Here is a 16820-nt window from a genome sequence, read left to right on the forward strand (position 1 = left end):
CCTCCAAGCCTGCAGCTTCAGAAGAAAAGTCCTTAGCTGCGTCGGAGACAGAGTCTGTTGCCAAAAAGGAATCAGCACATCACTCCACTCTGAGGAGGGATTGAATTCCATTTCTGCTGCCACCGAGGAATCTGCATCAGCCACGCCCAGCAGCCTTCACCTTGCATCCAGCCTTGACACTCCATGAGTTCCCCAGCAGTGTAGCCACACCTTGAAACTCTCCAGCACCGCTGTTTGTCCTCAGGCCTGTGCAACCATGTCTTACACACTCAACTGTGTTCAGGAATTTCACACCTATCTTGTTAAGGATCTGGTTTCCAGCCGAGTCTGGGGCTTCCAGCTGAGTCCAGCCTTGTTCCAAGCTTCAAGCCTTGCTCCAAGTATCCAGTTCAGAGAATCCCATCTAGTCCAGGGCTTTCAGTCGAGTCTAGCCTTGCTCTGAGTTCTAGTCCTGCTTCAAATCTTCAGCCTAGCCCATAGTTCTAGTCAAGCCCAGCCTTGTTTGCTGTTCACAGTCCTGCTTCAAGGTTCCAGTTACCACTTCCAGTCCAAAAGCCAGTCTCCAGACATCCAATGATTCAGAGCCAGAAGTTCCAGTTCAAGACCTGCTGTCTCCAGCACACTGTGTTCCAGTTGTATCCAGCTTATTGTTCCAGTGACAAGTCCTGTCCCGCTGCCTTGTTGTGGCCCAGTTGGGCTCATTGGACCAAGTTTTTCATTTAATAAGGACTCAATTATTGTAAATACTTGTTTAATAGAGGAATTATTGAGTCTGTTATCTGTTCTTCTATAACTATCTGGTTTGGTTCCACAACCAAGCAGGACAAATATAGACTTCAATGGATAGTTAAGTCTGCAGAATTATTGCAATCCGCCTGCCTTCTATAGAAGACCTGTATATTGCAAGGGTCAAAAGGAGGGCGGAGAAGATATCTGCAGACCCTTCGCATCCTGGACATAAACTGTTTCAACTTCTACCATCAGGATGGCGCTACAGAGTACTGTATGTCAAAACATCTAGACATCGAAACAGTTTTTTTCCTCATGCCATCGCTCTGTTGAACTCCTAATTAATGTAGCATGATATAATGATTGACAATGTATGGTAAGACATGACTGCTAAGATGTGACTGGTAATGCTCTGTTAAATGTGAACATATGTTAGACAACAGATGCAGTATACTGTCCCTTAATTCTCCCTTTAAATATGAGTGTGTGTTAGTTAATAGCTGTAGTGTTATTTCCTTCATTTTTTTTCTTTCTTGATTGTATAGTTTTAGTAAATAACATTATTACTTTACTATTGTTTATTTTTTGATGTTATATCAATATATTGAGAGCTCTTGCACCGAAGTCAAATTCCTTGTATGTCTAATCATACTTGGCCAATAAAGTATTGTTCTGTTCTGTTCTGTTCTATTCTATTCTAAATAGTTGTTTAATAAAGAGTATTTTTGATAAGATCTTGCCTGGTTGTGTAGTCTGAACAGGACATAGTATCTGTGTGTGTGTGTATGTGTATGTATGTGTGTGTGTGTGCGTGTGTGTGTGTATATATATATGTATGTATGTATATATAGTATATTGTCCATGTAGATGAGATATGAGAGAGACATCAAGCTGTATGCTAAGAGTGAATGAGACATTGACTCACTGATCCACCTGACACAGATCTACAGTGAGGACATTGGGATGTCATTTGGACTGGAGAAGTGTGGCCAGATGGTAGTAAAGAGAGGGAAGGTAGTTAAGACTGATGGAGAGGAACTACTGGCAGGCCATATAGCAGACATACAGACCAGCTACAAGTACCTTGGTATCCCACAGTCATATGGGAACCACGATGAGGAGGCAAGGAAGACAGCAACTTCCAAGTACCACCAAAGGATAAGACAGGTCCTAAAGAGCCAGCTCAATGGGAAGAACAAGATCCACGTCATCAACATGTATGCCCTGCCAGTCATCAGATACCCTGCCTGAATAGTCAGCTGGCCAAAGGAGGACATGGAGGCTGCTGATGTGAAGACCCAGAAGCTCCTCACAATCTACAGAGGCTTCCATCCCAAGTCCAACACCCATAGACTGTATACCAGGTGGAAAGAGGGAAGGTGGGGTCTGGTGAGTGTCCAAGCCATTGTCCTGGATGAGACCCAGAGCATCCAGGAATACATCAGTACAATGGCACCTAAAGATGAGCTGTTGAGAGAATGCCTGAGACAAAAGCAGACATGGAAGGAAGATCAAGCAGAGGAAGTGCCATGTCAAGACAAGACCCTGCACAGGATGCACCATCAACAGATAGCTGAGAAATCCTTGGGAAATCCTACCAGTGGCTGGAAAGGGCTGGACTAAAAGACAGCACTGATCATAGCAGCACAAGAAAGGCACTAAGCACTAGACCCAAAGAAGCAGGGGTCTGCCACCCTAGGCAGGACCCAAGGTGCAGACTATGCAGAGAGGCCTCAGAGACAGTCCAACACATAGTGGCAGGTTATAAGATGCAGGCAGGAACAGCATACACTGAATGGCACAACCTAACCCTAACCAACCCTAACCCTAACCAAGTAGCTGGCACTGTGTACAGAAACATCTGCACAGTGTATGTGCTAGAGACTCCCAAGTCCAGATGGGAGATTCCACAGAAGGTAGTGGAGAATGACAGGGCTAAGATCCTGTGGGACTTCCAGATCCAGACAGACAGGCAGGTATTGGTCAATCAACTGGACATTGTGGTAATAGACAAGGACCAGAAGGCAGCGGTGGTGATAGATGTAGCAGTGCCAAGTGACAGCAACATCAGGAAGAAGGAATATAAGAAGCTGGAGAAGTACCAGGGCCTGAAGGAGGAACTAGAGAGGATGTGGAGAGTGAAGGCCAAAGTGGTCCCGGTGGTGGTAGGGGCACTTGGGGCTGTGACTCCCAAGCTGGGAGAGTGGCTCCAACAGATCCCAGGAACAACATCAGAGCTCTCTGTCCAGAAGAGTGCAGTGTTAGGAACAGCTAAGATACTGTACAGAACCTTCAAACTCCCAGGCCTCTGGTAGAGGACCCAAGGTTGAGGAAGACACATGCTGTCATGAGTACTGATGGTGAGCAGGAGGGGGCCCCTATCCAGGGGGGAAAATGCATACGTAGTACTGAGGAGTTAAGCAGCCATCCAAAGAGACACAGATCAGACCCGCCTTAACTTTTGGGGTTTATCTATCTGGGTTTTTCCCACGCTTCTTCAGTTTGTTAGGATTTTCTGTCTAGTAATAAAACACTAAAGACCTATTCCTTGTCTCAGCGTGGTTCCTGACTGTTAGGACACATACCACCCAGAGGAGTGAGAAGGGATATGTATGTATGTAGCAACTTTGGGAAGAGTTTTTACAAGCTAAACCTAAGATCTGAAGGGGCACAGCTTATTCAGTCCTGAAAGAATTAAACAGATTTTGAGTATTGGGCAATTATAGTCCTCCCTGGGCCAGAATAGTTCAGGTTCAAGTCCCCTCTTGACATAGAATTTCCTGAGTGACTTTGGACCAAGTCATTACCTGTCAGCTCAAGTTACTTCACAGGGTTTTATTGTGGGGATAAAATTAGGAGAGATCCCCGTGTAAGCTGCCTTGAGCTCATGGTGAAATGATGGTACATAAATAAACAAACAAAACAAGTAGATAAAATAAAGAAGTCTTTGCCTTATTAACATCACATCTCATTGAAATAAAGTGGACTAGATGGGATGCCTTTGAAAATAGTTGGTAGAATTCAGCTATTTCTTTGACTGCTTCTTAGGTGCCAAACCTGCTTCAAGATACTGGTTTTAGGTCTACACTAATCAGGGCTTAAGTATAATGCTTTTCCTGGTATGCCAATGACAGGAAATGGCTAGGGGAATTTAGCTGATGATAGTCTTGTCTCTAGGGGGTTCCTTGTTGTGAAAAATCCCTGCTTTGTTGGTACATCAAGCATCTTTTGCCATTCAACTTCAGAACCTACTTATAACATGCATCTTTCCAAGCCTTTGATTCCACTAAAGGGTTTGCCACTGATTGCATAGAGGTTCCACTGTATTGGTTCATTGTTACTGTTGTTTGTATTTTGTGTTACTTTCTTAAACTGCTTCATTAGATGAAGAGAGGTATAGTATTCTAAATAATCATCAGAAGCCACAGCTTCCAGTTCTCTACATGGACAGCATGAGGGAAGAAGCAACGAAACTCTCTCTCTCCTGTGCTATATGGCTTCTTGTTCCACTGCCATTTTGAGTTTCTAATTTCATGGGGGCTACCAAAAGGACTTCTAATCATCAGCAACAAGCTTAGTGTTGGACACCAATGGTCTTTCAAAATTTCCCATTCAATTTGTGGGCAGGGACCATGGGTGAATGATTTATTTGATTTCTCCAGGTGGAGGAAGCATTCTCCAACCATTTTTCAAAGGCATGAAAATAGTCCTGGAAAGGGTAAAAGAAAAATATTCACACATACCTTTGGCCAACTTGAAACTAAATAAATTCAAGAAACCTAGAACTCCTGGATTATCAATCATTCAATTTTCCACAAGTTGTTTATGCAGAAGTTATAGATGTATTGTATTGTATTGTATTGTATTGTATTGTATTGTATTGTATTGTATTGTATTGTATTGTATTGTATTGTATTGTATACACACACACACACACACAAACACTGTATATATATACTTGTGTGTATATATATTATATTATAGATTATAGAATATAGATTGTCCCCTTTCCCTCACCCTCTGACTGGCATTTTTCTACATGCTTCAGTGTGGTGAATGGCATTATGCTTGATTAAAGGTACCTTTTCATCTCCTTCAGTCACCTTGCAATTCAGCCACCCATGGCAGGAAGACCTAGGAATTTATTTGCAGGCTTAAATGAAAGATGAAAGTACAGATGGAAGTAAGAACAATCAAACAATTAAAAAAGAGCTACAAAATAATATCGATGCAAGATATTCAGGGTAATTCTATTGGTTCAACCCTCTAGAGAAGGCTCTGCCAGGCCTCCGCAGTTTGTAGCCTGCCAATTTGAATACAGCCAGCAGGCCAAACTGGTAGCTCAGTCTGTCTGGTTTAGAATCAGTTCTGTAGCAATCTGGTTTACAATTTGCATGGAGGTAAAGCCCACAGTGATGATTTCACCTGCTATTGGTTATGCACTATGCAAGTTTAAAGACACAAGAGAAGTAGGGGCAATTTTTCTCTCCCAAGCCAGGTAGCAAATCTTAATTAGTAGGAACATTAAGGGAGCTTGGAAATGCAAACAAATCAACATTCAAACAGCAATTGCACTTCAATTTTAATAGATGTATCTCAACTATACTGAAGTATATTATATATATATATATACACTGTATGTATGTGTGTATGTGTGTGTGTGTGTGTGTATACACACACACACACATACATACACATATACACACACACACAATACACACACACACACACACACAAATATATACAAATATAATGTATATATATGATATATATATATTTAATCTGTTCATCATGTCTGATTCTTGGTGACTGCCTGGACAAGTCCCTGCAGTTTTCTTCGCAAGGATTTTTGGAAGTGGTTTGCCATTGCCTCCTTCCTAGGGCTGAGAGAATGTGACCGGCCCAGGGTCACCCAGCTGGCTTCATGACTAAGGTGGGACTGGAACTCATAGTCTCCTGGTTTCTAGCCTGGTGTCTTAACCACTACACCAGACTGGCTCTTATCTAGATCTAGATCTATCTATCTTTAAACAATTATTTTATATATTAGTGCTTATCCGATCCTTAACAAGCTATCTGGTCTTTATTAAGTTCCTGATGGGCTGTCAGACATAGATGGTGGGATGATGCAATTTGCTTTGATGCATCTGATGTATAGCTCCTCCCTTCTGTATTATAGCTTAGCCCTAATCACAATTACTCTTTTTTTTTAGGAATTCCAGTTGGACAGCTTCCTAGTAACTATCCTTAGGAGTCCCCATAATCCCAAAGACACCCACCGATAAAGAAAATCTGTAGATTTCTGTGGGACTTCTTTGAGTTAATGAAAAAGTTTATTTCTTAAGCAACTAAGATATTGGGAACCCTAAGCCTAGAAATTATAATATCACAGTTAATATCCAAATATTTCAAGGGCCTCTACATGGATGATGGAATATGCATTTTTCTATTGCTCCAGAGATATGAGGTACAAGATGAAACTGCAAACAAATAAACTTTAGGATGAACATTTTGATGGCACTAACTACTTGCAGTAGAACTAACTGCCTCAGGAAATGGTGATCTCTTTGGTTGTTCACTTCCCAAGGAAGTTCTAGAAACAGATTTTCTATAGCTGATCTCAGCTGTACTAGATCAAGACTGGGAACACAATCTGACTTAACAGTAAATTGTAGAAAATAATACTCTAAATTAGCCCCAAGCCTAGGAATTTGTTTTTAATGTAGGAAATACATGGAGTTCAGAGCCATTGCTCATAGAAATTCATTCCTACACCTATCTAAAATTCTGAGCAGTGTGGCTTTCAATTGCACATGTTTGGGTTACCCTATTTCAAGGGTTGGGGTGTTTTAGGCAGCAGCTCCTACTGTCCTTTGGCACTGGAAATGTTGGCTGAGGTGAAATCCACAGCTTCTGGTAGCACTAAGTTGCCCATTCTTATGCTGGTATGAAATGACTAGATGTATTGAAAAAAAAACTCTGCAGAATCAAATTTGTCATCTATTACTAATGTGTGAAAATGATATAATCGAGAAACAAGTAGAATTACTTATCCTTTATATTCTTCCATTCAAATTGTTCTAACATTCCATTGAGCAGAAACCTTCAAAATTATCATGAAATGCCACTGTAGGTGAAAGTTGATGGTAAATCATGGATGTATGTGTAATTTAGAGAAGTTTTACTAGTTTTATTCAAAGATCCATCCATGAAGCGGTGTTAATTAAGATCCCATTAAACTTCCTGGCTACATCTTCTTAACCCAAATCTTATATAGTATATTATATAGGCCTATATTAAAAATGAGCCTTGTGTGGCGCAGAGTGGTAGGTGGCAGTATTGCAACCAAAAACTCTCCCCGTGACCCAAGTTCGATCCCAGCGGAAGCTGGATTCTCAGGTAGCTGGCTCAGGTCAACTCAGCCTTCCATCCTTCTGAGGTTGGTAAAATTAATACCCAGCTTTCTGGGGAAGGTGACAACTGGGGAAGGCAATGGCAAACCACCCCGCTACAGTCTGCCAAGAAAACATCATGAAAGCGGCATCCCCCCAAAGGGTCAGACATGACTCGGTGCTTGCACAGGGGACCTTTCACCTTTCATATTAAAAATAGCTTTGGTATAATCCTATCCCAAAGCTTCATTACAGAATGCTGAGTGCTCAAAACAATCAAGAACTTTAATATTTGTTTCATCCTAATCTCTAAATCCAATCTTTTCTTATATGTACAGTATTTTACTTGCTCTGAATGACAGTTATGTAGTAAAGCAAAAGGAAATGTTTTGTACTGTGCTGACAAAGACTCAGAGGCTTTCTATCTCTGAAGAAATACATGTACTTTGGTCAGTAACTGAGGTCACTAATCTTTTGCCTCAACACACAACCTGAAGATGCTATTCTCTTACATCACCAAAAAGTCTCTGCTCTTGTGCCTGGTAATATGTAGTAAAATAAAACATGTGATCTGATTCCTTTGTTGTCCAAGTTTACCCACTTCATACAGTTTTATTGATTGCCATATGAGAGAAAGGGAGATGCTGACTGCAGCAATATCACATCATACATTTCATTTTATTATATTTCACTTGGGAGATGGAGAAAAAAAGAAATTATTCTCCAGCTTACATTAAATCTGAGTCAGGAAAGGATTCTGAAGTACGTTCTTTCAATCTGAGCCCTAACCAAGGGACCCCCCAAAAACCAATTTCAAGTATGGAATACAAATCCTATTGAGTATTCAATTCTTGAGATGATTAAAAAAATGGGGAAAAATGTGCAGCTTAATGAATCACTATGCTGCAGAATTGCTGTAGAATTGCTCAAACCCAATAGTGCTGGTAGGAAACAGTCTATCATAAAATACTATTGCTTCTGTTAAATGCAGTTAAGTCATCATTTATTTATTTATTTATTTATAATTTATTTATCAAATTTGTCACTGCCCATCTCCTCTCACCAGAGGGACTCTGGGTGGTTTACAACAAGAGAAATCAATTAAAAAATAAATATAAAATACAATACAATGTATAAAAATATAAACACCATTAATAAAAACTATGAAGATAGATCCTCTTCCTATAACTGGAATCCCGTCAACAAAACTGCCAAGTCATAAAAATCCTGTTGCCTAGAGACTTCCTTTAGCACATACATATGTAAGAATAATGTCATTCCTCCCTAGAAAGTAAGATCAGATTTCTCCTTCTTCTCTTCTATGGTTGATGTTAGAGACTTCTGTGTGGAGCTAAATCAAACCATTCACTGGGAAGTCATGCGAGCCACATCTGAGCCCACATAAGCTCACTTGCAAAGAGAGGAGGTTGAGCTTACTATGCATTCTCCCTGTGGGCTTGCAAAGAACAGTGAGCCTGAAACACAGCTTTAAATCATATCACCAAGCTGCCCTAGGAATTCAAAGCACTCCAAGCTGAGGAGGCAGGGGAGCTATTACAGTGAGAGTAAACCCATAACTTAGCATTCAGAATAAAACATCCCCTTCAGACTAGAATTGCCTTCATCCTTTGCTCTGCATGTGTGTGTGACAAAGCAGTGAGTGCCAAAATGTGAAATGGTTTCTGATGCTATAGCTGCTGGTTGACTGTGTCTCTGAAAAGCAGGTGGCTACAAGTCCCAGAAGGATGCCAATTTATCAATGGGGGATAACTTCGTGATAGCTAAATAAAACTGACTGTGTTTCTGAATGACAGACCATAAGAACTGGAACCAGTATACCCTCCACCAGTTGAAATAAATAGGGCAGTTGTATAGCTGTGTGACACATATGATACATATTTTTGAAAAACAGACAAACACCAAGCTAGTAATAGACCTAGTTACGAGCTAGTAATGTAATTGTGTAAGCATGTGTACTTCTAGCTGAAGTTAGATTAAACTAGACCTTCAACCTTGAGGGTTATCCAAATTTCCCTTGTCTTTGTTCTAATCAGTTCAATGACTCTTCTCCTCCTTGAGTCCAGAAGCACTGCAAGGTGGGTTCAGAGGATCTAACAACTGCCCAAGATCACTCAGTAGGCTTTGAAACCAAATGGGCATTTGAACCCACATCTCCTTAATGTAGTCCAACATGAGACTAGCTTTTCTGCTCAAGTGAACTGTCCCCACTTATATTTCTATTCCATCAATATATTTACTATACACCCTGCAGTATCACCAAAGCTGGTCTTCAGTTTGACAGCTTTTTCCTCCAGGCATTTCCCCAACAAAATCCTTTTCAGCTCTTATTTTAAACAGCTCTCTGACAAGCGTTACCAGCAATGAGCTATAAAAAGAAATTTCTTTTTTTTTTAGTAATGATTTTTATTAAAGTTTAAAAATACAAAGATCACTAATACAAACTAAGAAAAATATAACAAATTTTAAAAAGTGTGGAGGGAAGGGAGGGAGGGAGGGAGGGAGGGAAGAAATACACACACACACACACAGTATGTAGAAGATATAGATATAGATAAAAGAAAAAAGATATATGAAGAAATGACTTCAGAAATTTCCATCCCTTTGGGGTATCCAATCATTTAAAAAATCCCTCCTTTAACTGTGATATTGTAATCTATTTTATTTATATCATTAGGAAACTGCATAAAGACACATGAAGAGAGTAACACAGATACATTAGTAACTTTAAACAACACTAAGCTATTGAATTCAAGGGCTGAGCTTCTCTGTGTCCCATGGGGAAACTTGTTCTGGTAATCCACAAGAGACTGGGCAGACTCCTTAAAGGTACAATAAGTTTCAAAAACACATTTCATATTTAAATAATTCAACTCTCTCTGCACTCCCCTCCCTTAGGTAAATGTGCTCCTTCTAACTGTCTTTTCATAGAACCTCAAGTACAGTTCTCTCTCCTACAATGCTCTATTATATATCTCATGTGCAAGAATCATAAGAAATAACTACAATAGAAGTTTTCTGTCTGGACTTCCAACCATGCTTATTCCATTTCCAATTCTCTTCTTTTCTTTCACCTCTTTTGCAAACCTTGCAATTTGCCCAAGTATTCTAATTTCTCTCTCTCTCATGCTTAGGTGGTCCTATTGCAGCAACATGAGCAATGGTGCATCCTGAATAATGCAAATAGAGGGAATGATTTGCAACTTGTAGGTGGGCAAAAACTGTGTGCACACATACATCTTAAAACCTTATTGTGAGGAAGCTATAAGGAGCTGAGCTGACAGATTTTTGGCAGCACTGCACTGCTGGCGTTTTGATTCATCAATTATGACTTAAGATTTAGACACCAGAAGAATGGGGAAGAAGTGATAGCATCAGAATAAGAGGTGTTGATTTTGTGTGGGCAGTCAAGAAAGAGGCACAATTTCTAACAGTGGCAGCAGAATCATAGAGAAATTATTTTCAGTTGTAACTTTGAAAGTCTTTTTATGTATTTATTTGCTGAAAAATCCCTTAAACTCTGTCACAGAATCTTTGTACTTTTTAGTAGTAATTTTATTGACAATTACAACTGCAATGATAAAAAACTAATACAAACTAAAAACTAAAAATAAGAAGAGCAGCAAAGAAAAAGAAAAATAGAAAAAAATAGAAAAGAAAGAAGAATAGACTAAAGAAGAAAAGAAATATATAAAGAAATGACTTCCCCCTTCATTACAACAAGTAATGAACAATGGACTCAGAAGTTAATTTTAAGAGTGTCTGCCATTATAGATAGGCGGTGTTTAAAAGAAGGTATGCAAGATGAACAAGTTTTACTGGACAAGACTGAGACTGATCTGAAAGTGGGTTTAAAAATGACAACCCACAAAAATGATATGGAAAAAGATGCTACACTGGATATACAAATGAAACCTGCAGATGTCTTAATAATTTTATTTATTTTTTATATTTTATTTTATTTTATATTTCAAATTGCATCACTGCCCATCTCACTTTGAGAGGGATATACAAATAACAAACCAAAAGAATTACCTGGATAACTTTCCTATACTGGATTTACAAGAGAGACTTGTTAAAGCTTTGAAGAATTTTGTGAGAAGGGACAAAGAAAAAATGAAAAGAAATCAAATTCTAGGACATTATTTGAAGGGACTAAAGATCAAGATTGTTAAAAGTAAAATGAAGGAATATAAAGTTGGGTTTTTTGATCAAGGTTAAAATAGATATGTTGTTATCTCTGGTTACACTTAACGGACTTTTGTTGACCAAGACTGAATAAAGAAGCTTTGAAGATTTGTTTATAGATAAGAGATGAGATATTGGAAGAAGAGATCATTTGTTATATTTTAAAAGAAGGTGCTAAGTTACTAAAATTGTTTGGACTTGTGATGACGGGGGAAGTCATTTCTTTGTATATTCCTTTCCTTTTTCTTTCCTTCTTTTCATGAGTTGCTCCTTGCAAGGAGAACACAAGACAGAGGTCTCTGGCAGGTTTAGAGGTCTGGGAGACAAAGGAATAGCCATCTTCGCTCATACTATGGTCGGTGCCTTTAAGGACGTTGGGTTTGCATACTTCCTTTTTCTGCTCACATTCAGAAATTGCTTGTTAACTGCTTTTCAGCTATTAGGAGCATCAGTCTGGATCTCAGTGACCATTAACGCAAATGTTCTGCCTTTTCTGTAAATTGTCAATAATGCAGAGAAGGGTGCACTCTGATCCTTAAGATCTTTCTCAGGTCTCAATGTTTCATCCCAATGCATTTTATCTATGGATTTGCTGATCATAAATCCATGAAACAAATGTATGCAGAAGCACATTCCTGAATTTATTACTTCATTACATTAAACTTCATTAGGGTTATTGAAGTGAAGCTAATATCTGAGGTGTGCCATATCAGGCAGCATTTTTGCCCTGCAGAAATAAAAATGTAGAAAGAATAGTTGCAGCATCTAAGTCCTCATGGGCAGCTTGTTTCATTGCATGCATTAATGTTTTTTTGGTATGTACACATTAAGCTCTTATATTTAAGATTAAGATGATTTTCAGAGAGGGAAGACTGGGCTCAGAATGCCTCCATCTTTGAAGGCCAGATGGTGGCTGGAACCAGGAACAGGGTCTTTTCTTTATGGCACTGCTCTCCAAACTTTTTCACTTGGAACTCAGGACCATAAGAAACTGCCTTGAACTAAGCCTGGCCATTAATCCATCCAAGTCCATAATTTTTCAGAATTATTGCAGGAGATGTCAAGGATTGTTCCTAAAAAGTTTGGTACACAAAATATAGTTTAGTTTTTCCAGAAGGCAGAAAGAATAAACACCTTCTATAATATTTTTCCTGACATTCTCCTTGCAGAATAAAATGATACTGTTTTTCTATCTTTACACTAATATTATGTTTGGGCTTGAGTATGGGCTTGATGAACCTGAAATTACTATTTATTGATAATCTTATTGCTGTAGTTATTGTGGTTGTTGCTATTTGCAGGATGGTTGCAGCAGATTGGGGGTAGGTAACTCAACATAGGTGTATTAAACCTACCAGAATCACCTACTTTAGGTGTTAGTTTGTCAAAACACCCCCCCCTCAAACCCCTATGGGCCAGGGGGTAGATCCATGTAGAATATGGATTCCCCAGTCCTAAAGTAGGCCATTGTCTTAGCTAAAAAGTTCATGGAATCTGATAATTGAGAGGAAGATGAGGCAAGAAATGAGGAAAAGGTTAAAGGAAAGTAAAAGGTATATCAACCACTCATTTCCTGCTGCCAGTCCATCCACAGCTAATGTCTCAAATGTCACCGAAACCTTCCTTCATGCAAGATAACAAATTGAGCTAATCTGTTCCTAGAACAACCATGAGATTCTGGTCTTCTTCTTCTTATGCATTAGAAGACTTTTCTTCTCTTGAATTCAGCCTATGAGTCAGCAATGTCTATCAAGGAGAAGGTGGGGAAAAACTGGGTTCTGCCTGTAGCAGCTGCTCTACCTTAGTTGCTCACTTTGTGAATCACATTTGCCTCAGGAGGCAGAGGGGGCAGTGATGAGGGTGGAAGAATAAGGCAAGCCAGTACCCTCAGTTAGCCTGGCAAGGAGAAGGAGGATGCAGAAATAGCAACACCCTCCTACATTCAAAGTGTTGAGTGGGATGGAGTATGCCTTCACACCAAGAGATGTACAGCTGGGAGTTTTATTCCTCATCATTTAATTGCTTGCTGAATGTCAAATTGTAGGAAGAGTGTGTGTACCAGCCACTCTGAAGGGGATTTGGTCTATAACTGTATTATCTATATAAGTCCAATTTCTGGGTTGCCTGTGGTAGGGCACATTTAGGCTATGCCATTCCTCTTTTTTAGGGGTGAACTACAGACACTGTCAGCACCTCTTTAAAGAAGTAGTGTCTTTTCCTGGGCTTATACAGTAATCACACAATCCCAGGAAAAATGGTTTTGAGTTAAGGAGGTGTCAACTGGATGTATCAAAGTGCTTTGGAACAGGAGTGGAATTCAAAATACGGCAGAGAGGTAAACTGGGGGACAGGTGTACAAGCACAGTTGATTTCAGACGAGTCAGTTTTAATTTCAATAGAGAAATAGTTGGTGGGATCCCATGAACTCAAATTCTCTTGTCAAAGGGAGGGAACTTCCTAAACATAAGATCCTGGAAGTATAATTGTGCATCAATCCAATGAGAAGAAACCAGAGGCAGCTTAAGAAACCACTGTGGTTCCTAAGAGTTAGAAAGGGCATTTATAGGAAATGGAAGTTGAGTGTAATCGCCAAGAAGACATATCATCTAGCTAATATGTGCAGAAAGAAAGTGAAAAAGGCTAAAGCACAAACAGAACACAGGCTTGCAAGGGAAACCAAAAGCAACTAAAATGGCTTTATTTTGGCTACGTCTGTAGTAAGAGGAAGAAATAGAGTGGGGTGAGCCTGATACTTGGAGAAAATGGTAAGAGCATAACAGATGACAAGGAGAAGGCAGTATTACTCAAAGTGGATAAAATCCCTTCTAATTTTAGAAGGAGCCAGCTTAGCCAAAAGGCTTCATAGACACTTATGGTAGAGAGATACAAAGGAGGATAAAAATTTAAAAGTTCATATTATTCCACAAAGTTTTTTTATTAATTTTATTGCTTTTTAATTAATAACAGAAAAAAAGAAAAAAGAAAGTTTATTAGACAAAGTTTGATAAAAGCATGGAATAATAAGGGAATAATAAGCCCAACAATTTCACCTCTAGCTTCTCCTTCAATTACGGCAAGATAATTACAGCAAGAAAAATGTAATTACATATGCAGATATGGTTCACTCATATTTTATGGATAGATTAAAAAAACAGCAAGAGCTACTTCATGAAGACTGGAGTATACCATGGTTAATGTACTTACAAATAGCTGGAAGGATAAAATCAGATCTCAAGAAGGAAGGAAGGACATTAAGGAAAAAAACAAAATTTGAAATACTCATACAAAACCAACACCATCTATGGGATTGCACATATAAACTTTTACTTAGATATAACACAGAGGCAGAACAAACAAAAAGCTGTATCATAAAATGGATGCACAAGCTGAAAGAAACAGTTACAATACAACAATGGGAAGAATTATGGACTAAATCTATAAAATTTATATCAAGTTATAACCTAGAAGAAAATTGGTATAAAATGTTTTACCAATGATATTCAATTCCATCAATAATATCTAAGATAGACAAATCATACAGTAATAAATGGTAATGTCATGAAACAGAAGAAAGTTTTATCACATGTGGTGGACATGTAAAAAAATTCAAAAGTACTAGAAAGACATACATAGTATAATGTAGGAAATCTTGGAATTTAAATTTGAAATGAAGCCACAACTTTTCTTACTAGGTATAATATCAGAAAAATCATCAGGAAACAGCATAATCAAAATTATTTGCCAGCCTATGTTGACAAATGATACAATATTAAAATCCCATCAAATATTTGTGAGAAGTGGTAGTGGCATCGAATCTATCAATTTTAATTTTTAATATGGGCAATATCAATAAATATAACCCATACAAACAAAAGATTTTTTGAAGTCCTCCATAATTTTTAAAAGTAAGAAGTTTAAGAAACACTGCTCTACACTATCTAAATAATAGAATGTCAATAACCTTTAATTATTTTATATAAACATCACTGTATTGAAATAATACAATGTATCAGGATTTATAACACAATAAAAAGGGAAAAAAATCAGTGTGGAATTGATTCACATTCATATCTTCAGTCAAAACACCTCTACCATCTTCACAAATACTTCTTATATACATTAAACAACTCTGGGGACATAATATATGCTCAGCTTATTCCCTGCTCAGTTCTGAACCATTCACTAAACATTTCATTTTCCACTTTACTTCCATCATATACCATTCTTATTGCATTCAGCAACCAAATTTCAACTACACAGTCACACAAAACATTCCATCATTCAAGTCAGTTCACTTTACTGCGTGCTTTCTCTAAATCAAGAAAAGGACAATCCACTTTCTTTCTCACATTCATATAATTTTCAGTGACTTGCTGAAGAGCAAAACATCTGAACGGACCCTGTTCAGCATAATATATATATTTTGTTCACTCTTCTTGAATCCTTTGAATCAGAATTCCTTCATACACCATCCCTGGCATATTTAAGAAACCAATTCCCTTGTTCTTTTTTGTCTTCATTCTTTCTAGTTTTTCATTTGGCTACAGGAGCAATAATTGCATCCTTCCAATATTCAGGCCCAGATGTCGTCTTCACACACACATTTAATACTCACAGCATAAGCAAACCTCATCCATATTTTAACACGTATTCAGATACTGTATGCCATTTAAACCTACACCCTTATTATTTTCCACTACTCTCAATACATTTATGGCTTCCTAGTCATCTTTTTCATTGGACACTGATATTTATAGCATTATTTTCAGTTCCAGTCTTTGACATATTGCTACCATTCCCATGCAGTTTTGTAAAATATTCCTCACTTCAGTTTCATCCCAAAGCATTTCTTTATTTATTCTTAATTCCATTCACTTGGCTGGAAATTCTTGTTTAGCCTTTTTTCACATAGTTCCAAACATTTTATTTTAATTTTCATTAAAATTTCTCTTCATTTTCTTGGAGTTTTTAACTATTTCATTCTGGCTTTGATTATATCCATTGCAACTGTCTTTTTCTCTTTATACATGTTATACTATATATTTCTTTCTGTCTTCATTTTCTTTTTGCAGCAATCATTCTTTTCTATGCCCTTTATTCATCATCCAAGGCCTCTTTCACTTCAACCTTTTTTATACCTTCCATTAGCATCTCAACACACTTTCCTGATGCTTGGTAGCATATTTTTCCCCTATGTTCCAATAGCTTCTACATCCTCTTATCTCTAATCCAATTTATATTCATTCTGTTTGTAGTTTAATCTATCTTTGAATGATTATTCATACACTACTTCCTTTCCCTGAAGTGGTTCAACTTTTACTTTAGTTTCTTTCACTTCCTTCCATTTCTTCCATGTCATTTTTCCCAAGTTCCATTTGACACCACCACAAATTGTCTGTCCTACATTTAGTATCTCAGAACACCCTTGTATCCTTTACTATGTCTTAACCTTTCTTCAGACTAATCAATCATTCTTTTAGATGTATTACTTAG

This window comes from Candoia aspera, chromosome 1 (genome assembly GCF_035149785.1).
Source record: "Candoia aspera isolate rCanAsp1 chromosome 1, rCanAsp1.hap2, whole genome shotgun sequence".
NCBI classification, from domain to species: Eukaryota; Metazoa; Chordata; class Lepidosauria; order Squamata; family Boidae; genus Candoia; species Candoia aspera.